This window comes from Papio anubis, chromosome 10, assembly GCF_008728515.1.
Source record: "Papio anubis isolate 15944 chromosome 10, Panubis1.0, whole genome shotgun sequence".
Classification (NCBI taxonomy): domain Eukaryota; kingdom Metazoa; phylum Chordata; class Mammalia; order Primates; family Cercopithecidae; genus Papio; species Papio anubis.
Window position 1 is genome coordinate 48,905,859 of NC_044985.1, and position 17,898 is coordinate 48,923,756.

The window sequence follows — 17,898 nt, forward strand, 5'->3', positions numbered from 1 at the left end:
GCAATTGGGTATAAGAAAATCAACTAAAATGTCATTTTTTAGTAATTTTTAAAGCTATAAACATTAAGTCATGCTTTTAGCACCACACTACACATTTGAATTTGGAAACTTTGTCATTCAACCTAATTCTCAATAAGCCAAGTTTATAAATCTATCAAAAGTCTGTACTTAATGTTAATTAGTTTGATTTAGCCATTCTACAATGTACAGTATATATAATACATATAAACATTATATTTTATCTCAAGTATATATAATTTTGTCCATTTTTTAAGAGCATTAAAAAATTCTGTTTTGACACCTTTCCACCAAAATATAGTATACTTTCAGCAAAAGAGTAATGCCAGTAAAGTTTGTCAATAAAATTGCTTAATTATTCTGCATAATACCCCCACCTTTTCATAACTTTGTAACTCCCCAAATAAAGAAGTACTGGTAACAATGCAATTATTGTGATACATCCCTGACTCATACAAATGAGGATAGAAAACGAAGTTTTGCCAAACCCAACCACTGTTCTCATTGTTACCATCATTGACAACTGCTGCTCCAGAAAAGATCTGATCACCAACCAGCAGGGACATGGAAGCCACTACCTCCAGAAAAATCTATCTTTAGCATTTCCTTTCTTTTATTAAGCCAGACTCTGTTTCCTTCTGAAACAATGGAGAATATGTTTACTTCTTATTTCAATCTGCTGCCCTTCAATTATTCCAAGACAATTTTAACATTTTCCCTGAATATACCATTTAGTATAGTGGTTAAAAGGATGGACTCAGGTGCTAGACTCTGTCTGTTCTAAACCCTGGCTCTGTCGCTTATGAGCTGTGTGATCGTGGACAAAGTAATGCCTTATTGCTTGACTTCATCTATAAAATGAGGATAGTAGGGAAGCCAATCTCCCGGGTTATCATAAGGAATAAATGAGTTAATTATGTTGTGTCTGGAATAGTTTTTGGAATTAGTAAGCACTACATTACTGTAAATTATCATAATTAAATTATCTTCAGTTTCCCTAGCCATTTTCCCCTTTTAGGGTTTCAAGCATCCTCATAATTCAAACCACTCTTTAAACAAGTTCTTGATGTACTGGAACCACAACTATGACCACGGAATTAAAGGAATGAACTGAGAAGTGCAGCGTATAGGGGCACACTCACACATGCCGATCACTTGGCTGAGAAAGAAGGGAAGGCCGACCGATGGAGCGGCCCTGCTCAATTTCTCAGGGAAAGGAACAAAAATCTATTTGTAGGATACATAATAGAACTATCAAAACCACAAGAAATCAGCTACATAAATTTTGAAACATGAGTTATTTTATTTTGCATTAAGCCAAAAACCACATTTAAAAACTAAAGATATAGAAACAATGACAATACCAAATAAAATAAGTACATCAGTCATCTTATAAAAGAACCTACCACTATGGCACCAAAGTCATGATCAAAGTTATCTGTGACATTTTCCCCATTCCTACCATACCCCTCTGTCCCTACATTTATTCTAGGTTACATAGTATTTTATCCCTAAATGGCCCTCTAATTCTTGGCAGCTCACTACACGTACTTGAGCTTACAATCAGATGCTCTGGATCTTTTAGTAACATAAGAAAAACAATATGGGTTATTTTGTGTGTGTGTGTGTGTGTTTAGTTTATATCTTAATTACTAGTTCCTTGATCTGTTCCAATGACAAAAAAAAAGCGTTTTTATAAAATTACTTATTATTTTATACTATTATGATTTTTTTGAGACAGTGTCTCACTGTGTCACTCAGGCTGGAGTGCAGTGGCACAATCACGGCTCACGGCAGCCTTGATCTCCCGGGCTTAGGTGATCCTCCTACCTCAGCCTCCTGAGTAGCTAGGACTACAGGTGCCCTCCACCATGCCTGGATCATTTTTTGTATCTTTTGTAGAGATGAGATTTCAGTCGCCATTTTCCCCAGGCTGATCTCAAACTCTTGGGCTCAAGCCATCCGCCCACCTCGGCCTCCCGAAGTGCTAGGATTACAGGGGTGAGCCAATGTGCCGGGCCCAAAAAGTGTTTTTAACGTACGATGTGTCTTTTTCTTTGAATGACTATTTATGATATAACATTGTCATCATATTTTTTTGCTACTATGAAAGTATATTCTAAATAAATTATAAAATAAAATATCAGGCCTGTCAAAAGTTATGTCATTTTTCCCCATTAATTTTGAACAGAACTTCTGTTTTATAGTTGGGCAGCACACTTTTTGTTTTCTCCATCAAGTGGTATAGTACCCGAATCGAAAGATTTGAGAAAAATTCGATTTCACTCAAAAGTCACTTGATCATTTATTTTGTGTTTTCTAAATTTACGGGGGGGGGCAGCACAAAATAAAACTAACATTTTTAGACATCTTATGTCAATTTTGACGGCCACATAATCAATCCAACTCTAAGCTGTGTGGAATAATCACAGTTTTGATGCTTTGGAGTGCAGAAAGAGTTTGAGCATTTTCTGCAAGCCTTAAGTACCCAAAGATGTGTAAACCATCTGTCTGATATCACCTGCCATGAATTGAATGCTGTGGTTCTTCCCAAGTGCTGAATGAAAATGAAACAGCATGACAAACATGTCTTAAGGAAATTCTATGAAACATGGTCGCTTTCTTAGAGGAGAAAAAAAAAAAAGGTTGATTTGAGGATTTGGTTTTCAACTAATTTTGATGTCTTTATTGACAATGAATGGAAAACACACTGCGATTGGAATGGGAGAGCTGAGTTAGTACTGAGTCTGCCGCTAATGGTATGCCTGTATCATCTAACCTGTCTCAGCCTCAGTATCATTGAGGCACCTCAACACAGAGATGGCTGCCCTTTTCCAGATGGGAATAGCTAATTGATATTAATACATACATTTTACTTAATTGGAGTCGTCTCTTGGTTGGTTTTTGTTTTAGAAATAAAATTAGGTTTAAAATATCTAATGTGGAAATCACTGAATAACTTTCACAAATTATTCTGATTTATCTGAGATGATATGGAACAAGGTGCCATCACAAAATCATGAAAAAATTTTTAAAAATAAGTAGTCTTTTACCTTCTTATTTACTCATCAAGGGCTGAAATAAAGAATTTGAATCTTCATCAAAAGAAAGTAAAAATGTCTCGTTGAAATTCCCATACCGTTGTCTCTAAGTCCTCGGAAGACAGGCTAGTTCCAGACTCAGCTTTTCCCCTACAAGGGAATTAGGGTTTGCCCAATATTTGGGTAGGCTGAGAAATTAAAGAATTTAGTGAGTTAGAGTTTCTCATGGCTTCACTGACAATTTTGCGGTTTAGAAACCCCTCATAGTTCTTTGGCAGTTCTCTTTTACTTTTTGTGTTCTCCTTTTTTGTTCTCTGTGAGCTTATTATACAGAGTTCTTACATAATTTTACATTCATATTAGAGCAGACTTTAAAAATTAATTCTTACTGATGCCTTGGTGTGGAATATATATATTATTAATGATTATATGCACATTATAATTTATTAAAATACATAAAATTTAATATATCAAATTTTCTCCAGAGCTATCTTTGCAAGGACAAAAAAGATATGAAAAAAACTTAGGAGATGATCTCTTTAACTAAAAACCAAAAAGCCTGTGGGTGAATGTGTGTGAATAAAGCAAATACATCCCTTTGTTAACCAGTAAAAAGACTATGGTTCAGTATATCCTATTTGAGGAATAAACTGCAGAATTCCAAATCTGGAAGGGATCTCAAAATCATTTATTTGGAAAATATTTATGGAGGGATTCTATGAATCAGTACTCTGCTTGAACCAGGAACCCATGGTCACTTCCTCGGGGCTGACCATGTGGGAGTCCAATGTGGGAGGCAGATTTTTATACAAATAATTATAATACAGTTATATACAGCTGGTGATTGTCTGAGGTTCATAAAAAGTATCAATTTGTTCTTCCCAGGGAAGGGAGAAAGAGGTAAGATTTGGGGAAATTTCCCTGAGGAAGTGATATTGGAGTAGGTTTTGCAGGCTAGTTGGAATTCAACTGGGGGCTTGTGGTGGTGGTGGTTGGAAAGGGGTTGGTAGGAAGACGCATTAATAGAGACACATTAGTAGAGACATACTGAGCAGGCCAGGGTGGGGGCGGCATGTGTGCAGATGCAGAGACAAGAAAGAGCGCGGGGAGTTTGGGAGCAACGACATGAAATTCATTATGGGTGGACATCACCCTGCACGGAAGGGAGTAGTATGACATAAAACTCGAAAGTTAGGCAGGATAGACCACTGAGGACCCTGTACTACACATGAAAGTATGCCATGGATAGGGAGTGTTATGATCAACGTGAAGACTGGAAAGATGGTGGCAGTATGAAGGGTGGACAGGCAGGGAGTGACCCTAGAGCAGTCGTTTTCAAATGTTGTGGCTTCAGGATTTCTTTCTACTCTTAAAATTATCCGTGAACCCAAAGAGCTTTTGTTTATGGGAGGTCTTAGCTATCCATACTTACCATATTGAAAATTAAAATGAAAAAATGCAAAAATTCTTTTAAACTAATAACAAACACTTGTATGTTTATACAGACAACAGATGGTTAATGAAAACAACTGTATTATTCAAAACAGAAAAAAATTTAATGAGGATGAATTTGTTTCACATTTAGTCAAATATGTTTATGTCACTTAAGAGAATACATTTAGATTTTCATGAATGCTTCTGTGTTCAGTCTGATGGAATATGTTGTTTTATTGAAATATAAGAAGAAAATTTTCACATATTTGTGTGGCTGGAAAAGAGAGTGCTTTAATTACCTTTCCAGGTAACTGTGAATATCCTTCTTTAATATCACACCAAAACTCTACAAATGGTAGCTTATTAAATTAGTTGTGTGAAACCAAAAGTCATATCAATGAACTTTTGATCTATCTTGTCCTTTGAATAGGTCTTTTAAGTAATCATGCATGATTTTGTGTCATTATGCATGGATTATTTGGAAAATGGCATGTTGTTATGAACGTCTTCCAAATTTAGGCAAATTTTCTTATATAACATCCAAAAATCACATTTGTTACTATCACCACTAATGTCATGAGAAAAGTTGTAATGTATGGGTAGGCTGTCAAGCTCCCAGTGGCAGGTAAAAGTTTTCCCAAAGTCCAATTTCCTCTTGAAAGCTCCAGTTTTAACATTGACAACAAATGCTGTTATTTGCTTTTCCTGAAGTGACAGGCCTTCCCTTTGTTCATTTTTGAGAAAACGTGTGCCAAATACTCAAGTCTGAATAACCATAGTTTGTCAGTTATTCTTTCAAGTGAAAATGGTGTTCCATGAAAAAAAGAAAAGTGGCCTATTCAGCTCCTGACTCAATCACACAAGTGCTTTTCCTAAAGACAACTATGGCACTTCAGTATGCAGTCAAATACTTTATATATTCCTCCTATTTCATCATACAGAACGTTAAAAATAGGGATTTTTAGGGCTGTGCTTGAGCAAAATTAATATGTACTGCTTCATCAGAGATGTATTATGTGAACTGGCATTATTTTTCTTACTGAGAATGTGGAGCAATGAAGAAAACACAGACTACGCCTATAGTTTGATGCTACTGCACTGAATCCTGCTAAAGCATTAGCAGTTTTAGCACATGCCTATTGCTCTATCAGTGCGAGTGCCAAAACTGTGAAAAGAGACAAATGCCATTTTGGTATTATTACGAAAGTAGTTTAGAACTCAAAGCTCCCACACAAAGGGCCCGAGGAATCCCCAGTTGTCTAAAATCTATACTTTGAGAACAACTGCCCAAGAAGAAAGCAGTTAGACACCACTAAGTAGTCAAAAGAAGAGAAGTAAAGGATCTGACAATAACTCTGGTACCAAAAGGCATGGACTTGGCAATCAGAACTGGATTCAAGGCCTGACTCTGCTGCTGTGTTCTTGAAGCTTTTTTGTTCTTTATAATTTCCCTAGCTGTACAATGGAGATAATCATAGTTCATACTTTATAGAGCTAATATAACATTTAAATGAGAAAACACACCTAAAAGGTGAGCACAGTGCCTGGAATACATTAATAGTAGGTCATCAATAAGTTAGGGAGAAAAACCACAGCCAGTGGAGTGTATTTAATGCACAAGTATAGAAGAGAGAAAAACAATGAGATTTTGTGACTGATTTGATAGGAGATTTGAATTAAAGTTATAGGGTTAAGCTCACTTCCAGGTTTCCAGCTTAAGCCACAAATTGACATTAACCCAATAGAGAAATGGAGGTTTGAAGGCATGATAATAAAGTCTGTTTGGAAACTGTTCAGTTTGAAATAGCTGTGAGATATCTGGGTATACAATTAAAATATGGATTTGAGACTCAGAAAGCTGTGTGGGCTGGGGTAAAGTTGATTAAGAAGTTACTGGATGAGTCTGGGCATGGTGGCTCATGACTGTAATCCCAGCACCTCAGAGGCTGAGGCAGGAGGATTGCTTGAGCCGAGGAATTCAAGGCTGCAGTGAGCTATGATCTCGCCACTGCACTCCAGCCTAAGCTACAAAACAAGATCTTGTCTCAAAAAAAAAAAAAAAAAGAGCAGTCACTGGTTGAAGCTGAAGCTAAGAATATGCATGGCGTTGCCTAGGGAAAAATGGTGAAAGGGTGATGAGTGAAGAGACAAGACTCACACAGCTACCAATTTTTAAGTAATGGGAACATAGAAGATGATAGGCAATGAAGTTAGAACAATTACCTAGATGCCAAAGAGGAATTTCCAAGATGCTAATTAAAACACCTACTTGGGATTTAACAATTAGTCCAACTCTCTGCGTAAAATAAATGAAGAACAGTCCCAAAGAAGCTAAGTAATCTCCTCAGAAATGTTTACTGACAAACACAAATTATGACTTTTTCTATTATAGTTGATGTATTTGTCTTGAATCTTACTATTATATGATTTGCTCTAAAAGATCTAAGCTGTATATAAATAACTACAGAAAAATAGATTTGACTAGTTCATTTCAGTTTTCCAGTTTCACATGCCAGTGTACTATGATGCTAACAAAATCTTATGAAAGTACTTGAAGCCAGCCAATACAATGAGTACAAAACTAATATTTGTTAATGAATCAGAATCTAGAAAAATGGCATTGTAAACATTTAGGATATGCTGTGGCATTACTAAGGAAAAAATTTTTTTTCCATTAGTCATGGCCTATGGGTTCTCACCTTGCCTAATTTTCCAGAGCAGCAGACAGTTTGGCAAATTGTATTGGTCCACAACCTATAGTATCAGTAGTGTCTCTCTTTCCCTCTCTCTGTCGGGATTTTTATGATTATGTTGCAGACAAAATCGATTAGTTCTGGTCTGTTTCCATGGAAACAAGATTGTGTCAGAAGGCTGTAAATTTTTCATCTTTATGGATGGAAAGTTGCTCTATGTCATATAACTTGAGACAGAACTAAAAAAATCTCCAATGCACTTTCATGTCTTTGAGAAGGAGAGTGTGAATTGCTGCGAAGGACTGGGTCCATTACTGAGGAGGGATGCTGTATTTTCTCGGTATCTACAAGAGACTATTCTAGTAAGGGTCTAATGTAAAAGACCAGATTGACCAACTAACTACCTAACTGTTGAAGAAAATTAGTTGATTTTCCCAGTAAAAATTTCACTTAAGGCTAATGATTGTCTGGTAGTTACCAATATTCTCAGGCAGCATATGCGCCCAACAGCATAAGATTTATCAAAGGCATACATAGAGCACTCAGCACATTATAATGATAACCACTGGACACATTCCAAGGCAGAATTAAATACTATTTTCTATAATTTCAATAGTTTTGAAATAATACCTGGTTGATGTGTCTCCTTAATCGGGTGGCTGTGAAGATTGAACAATAACAAACAAAATTCTGTTGAATGATTACTATGTCTCAGACACTGTCATGCAATATATGCATGCTAGCCCATTTAATCACTATTACAATTTCATGAGGTTGATACTATTATTATTTCCACTTTAAAGATCAAGAAACTTAGGTGCAGGTAGGCTAGATAAGCCAAGGAGCCAAGATTTAAACCTGTCTAGTTAAAAAAAAAAAAAAAAAAAAAAAAAAAAACCTAGGTACCTAAGCCTGCAAAATGAGAAGATTCTTGGTGTTTGCTGAAAGAAAATTAGGATAAATCACTACCTTACTGGGAGGTTACTATGTATAAAGCCCTGTGTCAGGAATGAGTGGCATAATCTAAGTGTAGCAATATAGTCCTCATCTTTATTTCCACATAGAAGATAAAGCAAACAGAAATGAATTAATAACAAATATAAAACCCACATCTACATTCACATGTATGCTACACACTTTGGAGTTATTTAATGATAAATTAAAAGGCTAGGCTACCTTCTTCTATGTCAAGTACCTCTTGCTCTCAATGTATTGTCAAGGAAATCAGCATTACTATTAGTCTGAATAAACCTTTTGAGAAAGTAACTCTACAGCAAGGGTAACACATGTTATAGCCAAATACAAATGAAATCTAGACCCTCTTTACGTTATTGTTCCGTTTCTATTAGCTAAACACATGATTGCCAACATGTGCTAACTATTTAACAAGATGATCTATTTCTGTTTTTCTGTACGCGGACTCAATGTCATGGCTCTGAAAAAAAATAGCTTAGTAAAAAAAGCATGAGTTCATCTCTATCTTCAAGATAATTATCCTGGAACTAATTAATTTTTAAGGGTTGATATTTTCTGTGACTTCATTGTTATCAGATAGTTATTAGCTTGAAGAGACAACTGCTAACTAGTAACAAAAATTAAGTCAACATTTTAAAGGACAAATCAGCATCGTTGGGTTTATTAGCTTTTTAATGTTTCTTTTAAATGCTTGCAAAGCAAACTGTGTGTTTGACTCCCCAGTATTCATTCCATTCCAGACGCTTCCTTCAAGCCCCTTGCCAATCTTTGTTTAAAGACAAGGTATATGGTCTAATTCTGGCCAATGAAAGGTGAGGGGCCTTCAGTCAAGCGGTTGTTTGTAAAAAGTTTCTTCACTCCCAAGAAAGAGAACAAAGAGAAGATAGCATTTTCTGTCCTCTGGTCCCTTTTCTATTGGGATAGAATACATGGCACTACTTCAGCCAAATTAAAACCAGAAGAGATGCCAATCTGAGGGCAAAGCTGACACACTGAGGGTGGCAGGTCACAGAGACATATTTACCCCTGGGCCTTTGACAGATCACTCAGCTTGTGGACCCAAACAACCTCTGCACTGCTTGTTCTGTTCAATAAACGTCTTTCTTGACTAAGACAGTTTTAGACAGTTTTTCTAGTTAGTTGCAGCTGATACACCAAATAAATAAATAGTTTTTGGTCAGTTCAAAAACTTGACCAATCAAGAAGCCAGCTCACAACCAAGTACTCACCACATATTTGGATGACCTTTACCCCATACAGTCAGGTGAGCCGTAGATCCAATTACCAAATAAATATAATAAAATTTAAAGTAAATACAATCCAGAGTAATTTACTAAATACACAGGATGAATGTCTCTTTTAAAAGAAAAATATATGAAAAACTGAGTTAATCTCTCTTTCTTACATCAATAGCCTTTGGCATCATTCCATCCCCTTATGTCATCTCTGCTATGTCTCCCTGTATATATTTGCCTCATTGGAAGAACAAACTGGTAGAGGAAGGAAGAAAACACCCCTCTGCCTTCCTTTGGTCCTGATACAGCTGTTCTGGTTAAATGTAGAAACTTTAGTTTATTTTCCACAAAAACAAATTTATACCCAGAAGTTGTGTAGTTACCTTAGTCACAGCACCTTTTCCCGGAAAAGCTCCAGGCCCCTTCTGTGAATTATCTCATTTATTCTTACAATATCCCTAGAAGAGATTCTTTGCTCCTTTCCCAGTAAGCCACTCTACTATGAATCCTTGACAGATATCTCATCCCTGACAAACCTTGACGTGGCTTGGCTTCAGCTTTCTTGCTCCATGATCTGTGTAGAAAGAGAATACAAGTGAAATTAGCCTATAATCTTTGACATTTGGCATAGGGGTGCTCTGGCTCTGTGTCTGGGTTTTATTCCTTTATTTTTAGCCCTAGATCGAGAAAGCAGGGATGATGCAAAGCAGGATACTTAAACCCTGTTAGAAGCATGCCCTAGCATGACTTAGGAAGAATGGGACCAGGAACCACTGCCAGGATCCTAGGGTGGGGACAGGGGTGCTTCTTCCCTCTTTGGCAGCCTTGATTCATTTACTCTTTCTGAAGGCATGCTGGCACTCCTGAGCATCCTTCTGTTCTTCCCTCTTGCTTCCTTCTCTCCTCTTCCCTCCTTTGCTTCTTTTCCTCAAATACCTCAAAGACCCTTTGCTTCTTTTCCTCAAATACCTCAAAGACCAAAGAGGTAGACTAGTGGAACATGTGGTTCACATTGGTGTTGTAGGTCATTTTCTAGTTCCTTTTCCTCTCCACCTAAAACCCAGTTTGATAGGCTTACTAAAATAAGACAAGAGCTTCTAAGAGTACATTTTCGATAAGCTGAGGTAAAAAGCCTGCATGCTAAATATTAACCTAAATGTAATAACCAGATGTCATACTCCTTTCTGCTATGACCAACAGCAATGGCTTAGCAGAGTTAAACCAATAATAATTATTTCAAAGGGCAATATATATAATTCTACAATCAGTGATTAACATTTAAAACAACACTTACTGCAATTCATTTATACAATGCTCATAAGCCAAACTAGTCATGAATTCTCACCAGTAAATTTCCCTTGACCACTTACCGTAACAAAAAAAACCATGAAATCTCACTTTTACAATTTTATACACGGTCTATAAAATCTTTGTCTCCAGATGAACTCTCCTAAGCCATCACATTTTTCTTTCTCTATTCTGTTACCAGAGTGATGGTTTCAAAACACATACCCTACCCTTGTTCAAATCTGTCAGTGGTTCTCAGTGACTCAGAATCACTTTAGCAAAGTATGGAAGTGCCTTTATGATCTGGCCTGTGCCTCTCCTCTCTTACCTCTCAGTAAGTGGTAACAATAACACAAATGCTAATGATAATACCCATCAGACACACCACGCATCAGAAATTGAGCAATAGACTGTTACATAAATTTATAATCATTCCATAAATGTTAGTCCCCTCTACTTCACAGCCTTAAGCTTAATAAATGTTATTTCCCTTGTCTTCATAGTACACAAGTAACTAAGTTTTAAATACTTTGACCTTCAGCCTGAGCTATAATGAACATGATGTTAAGTATGTTAAACAACCAAACCATCAATTTAAATACCTTTTTAAAACATTTGAGAGCTTTTTGCTGGGATGTGGAGGGGCTTGAGGTAGGGAAGGCTGGATATCGAAGAGCCAATAAGGAGGAGCAGAAGGGTAGAGTTTGAGAAAGCATCCCAGAAGTTTCTGATTTGCTTGAATTATCTTTCTTTTTCCTATCCTTGTGAAAATTACTGATTTACAGTTTGGAGAAAATGTATTTTATGGCCTTGGCTTCAAACAGGAGAGAGAATTTTTGTTTGTTTGTTTTTAATCCCAAGTATCCATGGGAAATCGCAGTGATTCCTTCATGTGGACTCATCCTCCAATTTAGGCCACATACTTCAAACTGTATTATATCTTAATAAGAGTTGCATGTCACTCATGTTTAAAAGCAGCCCTGGTTTACAAATTAACCATTATATAAAATTGGACTCTAAGCAATTCTGAACTTCAGTGAGCGTAAGAATCGCCTGTGCGGCAGGGCGCGGTGGCTCATGGCTGTAATCCCAGCACTTTGGGAGGCCGAGGTGGGCAGATCACAAGGTCACAAGTTCGAGATAGCCTGACCAACATGGTGAAACCCCGTCTCTACTAACAATACAAAAATTAGCCGGGCGTGGTGGTGAACACCTGTAATCCCAGCTACTCAGGAGGCTGAGGCAGGAGAATCGCTTGAACCTGGGAGGTGGAGGTTGCAGTGAGCTGAGAATACGCCACTGCACTCCAGCCTGGGTGACAGAACGAGACTCCATCGCCTCTCCCCTCAAAAAAACAAAAAAAAAGAATCACCTGTGCTGCTTGTAAAAATGCAGATTTCTGGATTCAATTTCTGGAGATTCTGAAAAAGTAGATCTGAGGTAGGGCCCAGGGATCTGCATTTTTAATACACTCTCCAAGTCAGTTTTGTGCAAGCGATGTATAGATGACTATTTGAGAAAGGATGCTCTGAAGGAATGAGTAAAGAATACAATCTGAGTGCTTTTGGTAATCAAGCCTAGAGTTTATCTCTAATGTCCCCAGTAACTAAGCAAAAAATGGAAGCATATTGGATCACATGAATTTTGTTCTATTTTAGGAAAAAACAAACAAACACATTTCCTAAAAGCTATGTATAAAAAGCTATGTATAAAAAGCAAACATTTTTCAAGAACGAAACTGAAGGGAGGAAAGTTTTAGGATATGGTGTAAAGGACATGAGGCAACACGCTCAACAGACATCTTAAGTTTAATTTTGCACAGATGCGTACAAGGTTCAGTCGAAAAAGTCTTTCTCTGATGGCTGCAATTAGTTAAACTCAGTGAATTTCATTTAGAAGGTGATGAGATAAGATGGTCCAGAAACTTTGCTTTCAGATGACCTAATACATCGATTGGATCTGGAGATCTCCCCAAAATGGTTAGCCTGCATTTGAAATTATCTTAATAAAATTTCAGCATTTTAGTAATTTAGGGGAAAACCTTCAGTTTTCAAATAAGGAAGTGATAGCTCAAACAGCACGATAGAAACACTATCCTAAAAATGCTAGATGTCACCAGTTGAGGAATCTTAGACAATTTAAATCTTTAATTTTATTTTTCTTAAGCCGTTTCTACTTAGTATTGTTATTAATGCTCATGCTAATATCAACAATTGAATATTCTAGAGGTAAGTTTGTTTGTATTCTCTTTTGTGGTTATTTTAGTTTATCCTGAACATTTATTTATCCTTTAAGATCTTCTAGTTCCCAGTGTTTGTAAATTTTTTGTTTTACTATGGCTCCACTATTTTTAGCATCATTTTGCATCTTTACCCTTTATTTCTGGCCATGAATGCAACTTTATTTTCTTTCAATTATTTTTATCTTCCTTTATACTGATGACATGATATACCTGCTTAAGAATTTTCCAGGTTACAACCATCTGTGTCATGCAGCAGGCTGTAAAATTCTGGCTATTCAGCATTTTGCGCAAGAACAGAAGCAGATCCAAAGGTGGTCATGGAGGAACTCACAAGCTTTGCCATGAGGAAGGGACAGCTTTCCATCTGGGTGGGAACCTGGTTGGCTCTTCAACCTCTGTGAAGAGGTAACAGTCTCAATTACGATCTGCTCACTTGGTTTTAAGACTTCAGGTCCCTATTGAAGAGGTAACTTCAAATGGGCAAATCACCAAGATATCATAGGGTGAAATACTGGAATGTTGTCTAGGAAACCAAATTGTCCATTCAGTTCTTAGGGAGCTCCAGAGATTCTCCTTGTAGCAACTTTGACCACCTTCATGGTGGTCCATGTTAACTTAAAGTCTGAGACTTCTTTCTTTGTGTTGTATAAAATTCATTTCTTCCTTTAAAAACGTTGGGCTTGGGAGGCTCAGAGCTAAGTGTACATTTTGAAACAGTAAATTCATTAGCATACGGTCCTTAACAGATGTATCACATACATTTTCTCCATTTTCCTTGTCTTGAGATGCCTATTGCACAAAGATATATTTATATATCTTTGAACCTGGGAGGCAGAGGTTGCAGTGAGCTGAGAATACGCCACTGCACTCCAGCCTCAGTAACAGAGTGAGACTCCATTCCCCCCACCTAAAAAAAGAATCACCTGTGCTACTTGTAAAAGATGCAGAATATATATATATATATAACTTAGCATCACTTTTTAAAAGAGGTGGGATATAATAAATAAAAATAAAATTCCTCTATGTGATTTAAGACTTTTTCATTCTTTAGCATGATTCTATACTTCTTATAAACCATTTTTTCTCAAGGACTATACTTAATTTTATAAATAAATATTTATTTATTTAATATTTATTTAATATTTAAAAAAATAAATATTAAGAAATGAACTTGGAAGCACTGTATCCTAACATTGAAAATAATCTTTCAGGCCATCTAGTTTCACCAACCTAATTTAAAGCAGTGGTTCTCAAAATTTAGCATCAGAATCACCAGGCTAACATCTTGCTAAAACACAGATTTCTGGGCTCCACCCCAGGTATATATGGGTGGGACCCAATTTTGCATTTCTAACAAATGCACAGATAATGCTGATGTTGCCAGCCCAGGAACCACACTTTGACAATACCGAGCTTATAGAATCCAGAATTTTATGGTTTTTTTGTTTGTTTGGTTTTTGTTTTTTTTAAGGTTAGAAACATGTATACTGCATATACAAAAATTAATTCAAGATGGATTAGAGACTTAAATGTTAGACCTAAAATCATAAAAATCCTAAAAGAAAACCTAGGCAATACCATTCAGGACATAGGCATGGGCAAGGACTTCATGTCTAAAACACCAAAAGCAATGGCAACAAAAGCCAAGATTGACATATGGGATCTAATTAAACTAAAGAGCTTCTGCACAGCAAAAGAAACTACCATCAGAGTGAACAGGCAACCTACAGAATGGGAGAAAAGTTTTGCAATCTACTCATCTGACAAAGGGCTAATATCCAGAATCTACAAAGAACTCAAGCAAATTTACAAGAACAAAACAACCCCATCAAAAAGTTGTCGAAGGATATGAACAGACACTTCTCAAAAGAAGACATTTATGCAGCCAAAAGACACATGAAAAAATACTCATCATCACTGGCCATCAGAGAAATACAAATCAAAACCACAATGAGATACCATCTCACACCAGTTAGAATGATGATCATTAAAAAGTCAGGAAACAACAGGTGCTGGAGAGGATGTGGAGAAATAGGAACACTTTTACACTGTTGGTGGGACTGTAAACTAGTTCAACCATTGTGGAAGACAGTGTGGCGATTCCTCAAGGATCTAGAACTAGAAATACCATTTGACTCAGCCATCCCATTACTGTGTGTATACCCAAAGGATTATAAGTCATGCTGCTATAAAGACACATGCACATGTATGTTTACTGCGGCACTATTCACAATAACAAAGACTTGGAACCAACCCAAATGTTCATCAATGACAGACTGGATTAAGAATATGTGGCACATATACACCATGAAATACATGCAGCCATAAAAAAGGATGAGCTCATGTCCTTTGTAGGGACATGGATGAAGCTGGAAACCATCCTCAGCAAACTATTGCAAGTACAGAAAACCAAACACCACATGTTCTCACTCATAGATGGGAACTGAACAATGAGATCACTTGGACACAGGAACGGGAACATGACACACCGGGGCCTGTCATGGGGTGGGGAGACGGAGGAGGGATAGCATTAGGAGATATACCTAAGGTAAATGACGAGTTAACGGGTGTAGTACACCAACATGGCACATGTATACATATGTAACAAACCTGCACGTTGTGCACATGTACCCTAGAACTTAAAGTATATATTTAAAAAAAGAAACATGTATACTGGGCATATCACTTACATTTTTGCGGTTTCTTAAAGATGACAATGATAGATTCTTCAGTTTCATTTATTTATTCATTTGATGCCCTATGGTGTAATTTCCCTGCACCTGGAACCTTGAAATGATTTACAGCAGTATTACACAGAAGCCTGCAATCACTTTCAGTCTCCCTGCTGCCAGCCTGACTCCCGTACAGCCTGTTTTCACCTCGCCAGTCAGAGTGATTTGAGAATATAAAAATCAAATCATATCTTATTCCTCTGCTCAGAAGCCCCCAGAAGCTACCCAGAAAAAAAGTCCCAAATCCTTGCAATTGCCTAAAAGGCCTTATAATCTGTCTGACCTTTTGGTTATCTAGGGGAAGGCACCTCCTTCTATTCTCTTCCTCCCTCAGTTCTCTGTAACCAAACTGGCTTCCAGCTGTCTTCTGTACCTGGAAGCACACGCAGACTATTCCCCCATTCCAGTATGCTCTTCCTCTAGAAAGCTGAATGGCTAACTCATTTATCTCCTGCAAGTCTTGGCCAAAAGTTTACCTTCTTAAAGAGAACTGCTCACACTTCTCCTCTAATCTCTTACCCTGCTCTGATGTTTCCAAGTCACTTATCATTTTGTTAGGTACTATATAACTTGCTTATAATGTTTATTATTCATTTTATGTCTCTCCTGGGTAGCACAGAAACAACACAGGGGTTGGAATATTTGACTTTTTGGGGTCTATTTTCCTCATTGAATCTCATGTGTCTAGAACAGTACACCCACATAGTAGTGCTCAATGAATGCTTTTTAAAAATCAATGAATTATTTAATTTTGGTTTCTGAAAAATTTAATAATTTTTTTTAGATGTATTATTTGGAAATTCAGCCCAATCTTTAGAAACTCACATATTCTATTTATGGCAATGTATTTTATAATAGCAATGTTTAGAAAAAATGAAACTGTCCACTACTGGGGTATTGATTAAGTAAATCAGATAACTTTGTTTTATATTATATAGATATTAAGATGATAAAACATAAGAAGACTCAATGCAGGAAAAACAAAGCCAAACTCTGTAGGCACCATATTTACTAATTATGTAGCCTTATTTAACCTAGAACAAAATACATACATTAAAGTCCTCTTTACCTCAAATATAATTACATAACTATGCCAAGATTACTAGACTCTCTTTAAAACAAAGCAAATTGAAGACCGAATACTTTTCCTAAAGTATTTCCCACTGCAAAATATCTTAGAGAAGTAAGAATGATAACAGAGAACAGGGATTAAGCACTTGTCACTTATCAGGGACTGATTACTTCATTTAATATTCACAACAAATATATAAGATAAATATGATTGTTGTTTGTATTTTTTAGATAAGAAAACAATAAGGTTCAGAGGGAACGAGTAACTTGCCCAAGGTCACATGACTAGTAAATGTTGCCATCAAATTCTATAATTTTTTCTTTGGAAAAGTTAGTCAAAGCCTCTCTACAATGATCTTACCAATGAACTTCTCCAGCTACATCTTACATACTCTGTATATTTTCATTCCCTCAAAGACCCCAGCCTCTGACATCTGGCGTTCAAAAATGTTCACGCTGTCTGAAATATCATTGACCACCAACTGTCACCTGTTAAAATCCTACTTGCACTCCAAGGCTCATCATACCCCAATTCCAAGTCAGAAGTCGTTTTGCCTTCCTCTGAACTCCCAGAGCACACACATGTTGTCTAAAATTTTTACAGTAATTATATATATTCTATCTTCTGTTGTTATTGAAGATGTGCCTTATTGCTTCTCCATTTATTATTAAATTCCTTGAGGATAACGGTGTATTAACTACCCACCACAGTAAGCAGGACATTATTTGATATATGTTGAATACAACTGCCCAAAACAAATCTTACAAACATTCTGTCCAATATGGTAGCCACTGACCACATGAGGAACTGAGCATTTGAAATGTGGGTAGGTGCCAAATTTCGAAATGATGATATTTAGGACATATCATCTTAAATAAAATATATCATTAATAAAAGTAATCTTATTGTTTCCTCTTTTTTGATATTAGAATCTAGAACATTTAAAAGTACATACATGGGACTCATTATATTTCTAACGCACAGTGCTTTTTTCAGATATACTTGTTCCCTATTCCATCACTCTCCTCGAAGGGATCAAACCCATGAACAAATGCATGAATTAAGCAAAAGGAGAATCCCCTATTCTGAGATGTCCTACAAGGGGGAAGGGGCTCTCTCTGGATCAATAGTTTTTCTATTTTATGTAGTCAGGTTGCTGCTTTTGTCTT

General features: G+C 36.6%; 1 protein-coding gene across 7 annotated transcripts in view; it reads right to left on the minus strand.

The window, feature by feature from the left end:
- Positions 1–17,898, minus strand: part of SCN3A (sodium voltage-gated channel alpha subunit 3) — a 116,149-nt gene that overhangs the window by 86,702 nt on the left and 11,549 nt on the right. For 6 of the 7 annotated variants that reach the window (XM_021923683.2, XM_021923687.2, XM_021923686.2 and 3 more), the window contains exon 2: positions 9,780–9,970. The gene's annotated coding sequence lies outside the window, so the exon portion shown is untranslated. Of the gene's footprint in view, positions 1–3,071; positions 3,464–9,779; positions 9,971–17,898 lie in introns of those variants that run through there. The other variant, XM_021923685.2, reaches the window with a different exon arrangement.